This window comes from Adiantum capillus-veneris, chromosome 7 (assembly GCF_014529385.1).
Source record: "Adiantum capillus-veneris isolate H3 chromosome 7, ASM1452938v2, whole genome shotgun sequence".
In the NCBI taxonomy this organism is placed as follows: Eukaryota; Viridiplantae; Streptophyta; class Polypodiopsida; order Polypodiales; family Pteridaceae; genus Adiantum; species Adiantum capillus-veneris.
Window position 1 is genome coordinate 17,900,275 of NC_140937.1, and position 6,928 is coordinate 17,907,202.

The 6,928-nt window shown below is 44.3% G+C and overlaps 1 pseudogene; it reads right to left on the reverse strand.

Moving 5' to 3' along the window:
- Positions 1 to 4,544: 4,544 nt before the first annotated feature.
- Positions 4,545 to 6,928, reverse strand: LOC147453503 (uncharacterized; annotated as a pseudogene).

Genomic DNA, 6,928 nt, shown 5'->3' on the forward strand with positions numbered 1-6,928 from the left:
CTATGGAAAGTTACTTTTACACATGTGTAATAGCACGGGTATGCTCATTGCCAATGGTGTATCTTTGTGGAGTGGAACCAATGGATTTACATGTAGAAGACATAATGGGGATAGTGTGATTGACTATATGCTACTCTCTGAAGCCATCATGTATCGCATAAAGAGTTTTATGTTTGGTCAATGGACCCCGGAATCCGACCATCGCACCTTATGTATTGACCTTTCATGTGGAGAAGAAACTAAGCATGATAATTTCAGCCAAAGGAAAGAGAAGTTATCACTATGTATGGATTTCAAACGGGCACCAATGTACATTGAAATGGTTGAGCAAAAATTATGGATGACAAAGCTTCAATGTGATGCACCATTGGAAACTAAATGGGAAGCTTTCAAGAAAGCTATTTGTTCTTGTGCGGAAGAATGCTTTGCCATAAAGCATCTCCATGGTATCAACAAAGATAGATCACGCAAAAGGTGGTTTGATAAAGAATGTCAAGATGCTCGAAAGTCCTTGATAAAGCTTGATGCAACTATGGACAAAGACAACTATCAAAGTCATTTGCATACATACAAGGCATTGATTCAAAAGAAGAGAAGAAGATGGGAAGTAAAGCAACAAGAATTTCAAGTCCAAGAAAAGGCACATGCATGTGGAAGATTTTGGAGAAACTTGAGAGGCAAGCGGGTTGAGAATTTTGGTAACTTGAGTCTAGTGGATATATACACACATTGTAGGCAATTATATGAGCAAGAAAATACTGAAAAAATGCCATTTTATGGTTCACTCCCATGTATGCCGTCTTTTTTTACTATTGAGGATGTATGCGGTGGGCTTGAAAAGTTGGCCACTCGCAAAGCGGGAGATCTTCAAGGTATCAAGCCGGAGATGATCAAATGGACGGGAGATTTTACCCATGAGTGGATGTGTGATATGTTCAACCTTGCACTTCAACATGGTATGCCTAATGATTGGAGTACTAATTGGGTTAAGCCTTTGTATAAAGGAGGGGATGTAAAGAATGTAAGCAACTACCGGACTATAATGATTGGGTCTCTTATGGCAAAGTTGTTTGGGTGCATAATGGAGATGAAATTGAGTGATTGGGCTGAAGAGAATGACAAGCATGCAAAGGGACAAGCGGGTTTTCGTCGATGCCATAGCACCATTGATCATCTTGTCACTCTTCGTGTTCTCATGGAGGAAAGTCGGTTGAAAGGCAAGCGATTGTATTGTTGTTTTGTGAACTTTAAGAAAGCCTTTGATATGATTCCACGTAACAATTTGTGGAGAAGGATGGAAGAACTCCAAGTTCCAAGTGAGTTTATGCTTGCGGTTTCTTGAATCTATGAGAAGGTGATTTGTCAATTGCGCATGGGAAGAGAAATTTCAGAAATTTTTGTAAGCACTATTGGGGTTAAACAAGGATGTCCATTGTCACCAACTCTCTTTGGTCTATGCATCGATCAATTGGAACAAATGGTACTTGACTTTATGCAAGAAGAAGGCATTGAAGAGGTCACTATTTGCAATGCGGTAATCATGCTTTTGTTGTATGCGGATGATGTAGTGCTTCTAGCACACACTTTAGAAGATGCACAAAAGCTTATGGTTGTCCTTGAGAACTTTTGCTTGCATAGTGGGCTGATTGTAAATGAATCCAAAACAAAGGTTATGCTTGTGAAAACCAACCATAAGGAGAAGCCATGCATTGTGTACAACAACGAGACACTTGAAGTTGTTGAGAGCTTTAAGTACCTTGGCCTTGAGGTTCCATCCAATCACAAGTGGCATGAATGTGCTATGCGTCGTTTGGAAGCGGGAAAGAGAGCATATTATGCATTTGAGAACATGTGTAATGCGGGAAACATCAAGTGTTGGGTTCTCAAGAAGTATCTTTTTGATGCATTGGTGACACCGGTTCTTCTTTATGGAGTTGAAGTGTGGGGCGGGAGCATCTCAAAGTCTACTTGGAAAGAGTTTGAGAATGTCCAAAAGCGTTTTCTTACAAACTTTCTCCAAGTTAAGACACAAACACCATATATGCTCCTACTTCTTGAGTCGGGATCTCTTCCAATTGAGGTTATGGGCATGGAAAGGGTTGTGGAGTACATGATAAAGATGCGTCAAAACCCCTCACATCGACTTCCTACAATTGCATGGGAAGCAAGCAAAAAAGTTCAAAAGACGCATAAAAGCAAGATCTTGAGCACGGGATGGATGCAGGACATAAAGAAGTGGTTTGGGAGATGGGATGCATTACACTTGCTACATGATGCTTCAATTGACTCTCAAGTGAATGAAGCTTTTCTACAACGCCAACGTATTACGGCTTGGGAGAAATCTGGTGGGTCACGCTTCATACATTACACCACCTATATTGCCCCCAACTACAAAACCATGTTCTTCGCTGAGAGAGGAAACCGTATTCACACTTACATGCTTGAGCCTATTCCCTTGTCCGCGATACGCACTATCGCAGCAATTCGGCTTAGCTCCCATTTCCTTCGATGCGAGATAGGGCGTTGGGGCAATGGAGAAGAGTCAAATCGATTGTGCACATTATGCTCACTGCAAGTTCGAGAGTCTGAGTACCACACACTACTAGAGTGCTCAGCTTTTGATCACATCCGAACTTGCTTCTCTCACATTTTCAGCCATAACTTAGACCTACACACTTTCCTCTCCCAGCCAAAGTGTGGGCTCTCCATTGCGACTCTCATCACTACAATTTTGGAGCATCGAGAGTCACTCATCAGCCATACACATACTACATCACATGTAACTTTGGTCCCATAGGTCATATTTGACCTCCGAGGACGATAATAAAATCTATCTATCTATCTCTCTCTCTCTCTCTCTCTATCTTCACATTTTTTGTAAGAGTTTGGTGTCATAGGTTATTTTGGCCTTTTCACCTAATTTACCTAAGTTTAGAGTCAAAACATTCACAATTTTGTAACAAATTTGTCTCATAGATCATTTTGGCCTTTTGAAGACATTAATATAGCATTTCATTTCATTTTATTTCTCTATCGGTCAAGCACAGGAGCTATGGAGATCCAGACGGCTATGTAGTTATGGGGCTACATAGCAGAGAGTACAACAAAGGATTTGAACCATACTCTCTCGATATTTAGAGAGCAAATGAAGATGGATAATAGTAGTATTTGGTCTCATAGGTTATTTTGGCCTAATTTACCTAAGTTTTGGTCAACACATTCACAATTTTGTGACAAATTGGTCTCGTAGATCATGTTGGCCTTTTGAAGACATTAATATAACATTTCATTTCTATCTCGGTGAAGCACAGGAGCTATGGAGATCCAGAGGGCTATGGATCTATGGGGCTACATAGCAGAGAGTATAACAAAGGATTTGAGCCATACTCTCTCGATATATAGTGTGCAAATGAGGATGGATTCTAGTTGCACACGTAGTATTTTTGTTCTAGTCTTTAGGCACCCACACATGGTATCAGATTCATAGTTTTGTAACAGTTTGGACTCATAGTTGATTCTCGCCTTTTGAAGACGTTAATATAACATTAACATCTCATTTCATTCGACTTCGTTCTCTCTCTCTCTCTCTCTCTCTCTCTCTCTCTCTCTCTCTCTCTCTCTCTCTCTCTCTCTCTCTCTCTCTCTCTCTCTCTCTATCTATCTATCTATCTATCTTCACATTTTTTATAATAGTTTGGTCTCATAGGTTATTTTGGCCTTTTGACCTAATCTACCAAGGTTAGGTCAAAACATTCACAATTTTGTAACAAATTGGTCTCATAGATCATTTGGCCGTTTGAAGACACTAATATAACATTTCATTTCATTTTATTTCTCTCTCGGTCAAGCACAGGAGCTATGGAGATCCAGATGGCTATGTAGCTACGGGGCTACATAGCAGAGAGTACAACAAAGGATTTGAGCCATACTCTCTCGATATCTAGGGTGCAAATGAGGATTGATTCTAGTAGTAGTAGTAGTATTTTTTTTCTAGTCTTTTAGCACCCAGACATGGTATCATATTCACAGTTTTGTAGTATTTTTGTTCTAGTCTTTTAGCACCCAGACATGGTATCGAGAGAGAGAGAGAGAGTTGGAGAGAGAGAGAGAGAGAGAGAGAGAGAGAGAGAGAGAGAGTTGTCACTGTTGTCGTTCAAGATGTTGAAGACATTAATATAACATTTCATTTCTATCTCGGTCAAGCACAAGAGTTATGGAGATCCAAACGGCTATGTAGCTATGGGGCTACATAGCAGAGAGTACAACAGAGGATGTGAGCCATACTCTCTCGATATCTAGAGTGCAAATGAGGATTGATTCTAGTAGTAGTAGTAGTATTTTTGTTCTAGTCTTTTAGCACCCAGACATGGTATCAGATTCACAGTTTTGTAGCATTTTAACTTATTATTTCCGGTCACTTGACAACTCTCTCTCTCTCTCTCTCTCTCTCTCTCTCTCTCTCTCTCTCTCTCTCTCTCTCTCTCTCTCTCTCTCTCTCTCTCTCTCTCTCTCTCTCTCTCTCAAATAATCAACAAATCAAATAATTAAATTGAAATAAAAATTAGCCAAGACATTTTACCTGGCTGCGCTACCTGGTTGAACTGCCTCACCACAGCACAACGCCACTCTCCTTGGCTTGCACATGTGTTGCCTACAATTAAAATATAGATTTTTAAGTTACATTCGGACGTTGCTTAGGTGGGGGGAGAGAGAGAGAGAGAGAGAGAGAGAGAGAGAGAGAGAGAGAGAGATTTGCTGCGATGTCGAGTGCATGGCAACGCGAGGACCAAGTGGGTGCTAGGTGGGCAGCAGGCTAATGAGCGAGGGGAGGGGCCGTTCTCTTTGTGTGCATGCTGCCTGCCTTCTCGGAGACAGCGGACGACTCAGAGCATGTCTCTGACGTGCAGGCTGCACCACTGTCACCCCACCTCTTGTTCCAGTCCCCATGCCTTCGACCTTGCGGAGCAGAAATCACTAGGAGTTGCGACCCTTGGAAAGGCACACACACACACACACACACACACACACACACACACACACACACACACACACACTACTGTAACTTTAAAACGTTCATTTTAGAGTCAAAGAGTTGCATGGAAGCTGGATTTAGAGGGATGGGCGGTGCAAGCGAGCAGCAAACGGAGGTTCAAACGAAGCCTCTTGGACGACCAACGGCTAGTCAGTTTTGCCGGTGGCAGGAGGAGCTGGGGCCGAAGTAGTTGCCGGTGGGGCTGGAGGAGGGGCCGCAGCTGCCGAAGCAGTTGCTGGTGGCTGCAGTTGGCGCTGCAGTTTGCTCAATGCATGCAATGGCGAGGTGATTCGGCAGGAACTTCCACAACAACAGGAGCGGGCCTATGCAACTTGAGCGACCACAGTAGGTGGAAGCGTCGTCGCTGCAGCTTGCTCGATGCATGCAATGGCGAGGCGAGGTCGCATGCAAGACTTTGCATGAGATTGGGGGTGGAGGAGACGAAGGTGCAGGAGGAAGGGGTCCAGGTGATGGCGATGACAATGTCGGGGACTCCTTGCCATGCATCAGGGGGTGATAGAATCGGGCAGAGGCACTCACACACACACACACACACACACACACAGTACCCTCACGTGCATTCTTTGGTGACGCAGAGCCTAGGAGTTCACAGCGCGGGAGACAAACACACGGTACCACTTCAAGCAACACAACTGCATTCACACCAGCAGACGAAGACGAAGCATGCGAGAGAGAAAACGAAGCAGCCGAGAGAGGAGAGACACTGCTCTCCGTGGACAGTGGCGTCAAAGAGGGAGGGGGGGGAGGTAGTAGGAGACAAACCTTCGAGCTCCTGTGCAACTTCTTCTTCTTCTCTCTCTCTCTCTCTCTCTCTCTCTCTCTCTCTCTCTCACTCTCTCTCTCTCTCTCTCTCTCACCCTACATGCTCTTACTTCTTGAGTCCGGATCGCTTCCCATTGAGGTCTTGGGCATGGAAAGGGTTGTGGAGTACATGCGTAAGACACAACGTAGCCCTTTGCATTGACTTCCTAGAATCGCATATGAAGCAAGTCAAAAGGTTCAAAAGACATGCAAGAGCAAAATACTAAGTTCGGGGTGGATGCTTGATATCAAGAAATGGTTTGGAAGATGGGATGCATGTCACTTGGTCAAGGATGCGTCGATCGACTCCCAAGTTAATGAGGCCTTCTTACAACGCCAATGTATCATGGCTTGGGAGAAATCTGGAGGTTCTCGCTTCAGCCATTACACCACACACGTTGCCCCAAACTACAAATCTCTCTTCTTCTCGGAACGAGGTAACCGAACCCATTCCTACATCCTTGAGCCCATCCCGTTGAGTGCGATCCGCACCATTGCCTCCATTCGTCTTAGCTCCCATTCTCTACGCTGCGAGACAGGACGTTGGGGCACTGGCGAGGAGTGTCATCGACTTTGCGCCTTATGCCCTCGTCAAGTGCGAGAGAGTGAGTACCACACACTACTTGAGTGCTCATCTTTTGACCACATTAGGTCCTCTTTTCCCCATATATTCAGCCATGAGCTCTCCCTACATACCTTCCTCTCCCAACCACGATGTGGACTCTCTATTGCGACGCTCATTTCAGCCATTTTTGAGCATCGAGAGTCACTTATGAACTCCACTCACACCACGTGACATGTTCATTTGGTCCCATAGGTCATATTTGACCTCCCAGGACGATAATAGAACTCTCTCTCTCTCTCTCTCTCTCTCTCTCTCTCTCTCTCTCTCTCTCTCTCTCTCTCTCTCTCTCTCTCTCTCTCTGTTGTACTTCACGGAGGGCAAGCGAGCAACGAATAAGAGGTCAAGTACCGAGGTAGGTCCAAGGTTCCTTGGTGTACTTGAATGCGTACTTGAAAGCGTTGCAGTGCCAGAGCCGCCCCCTGCGCAAGTGAAAGGTCTGCAGCCGCCAT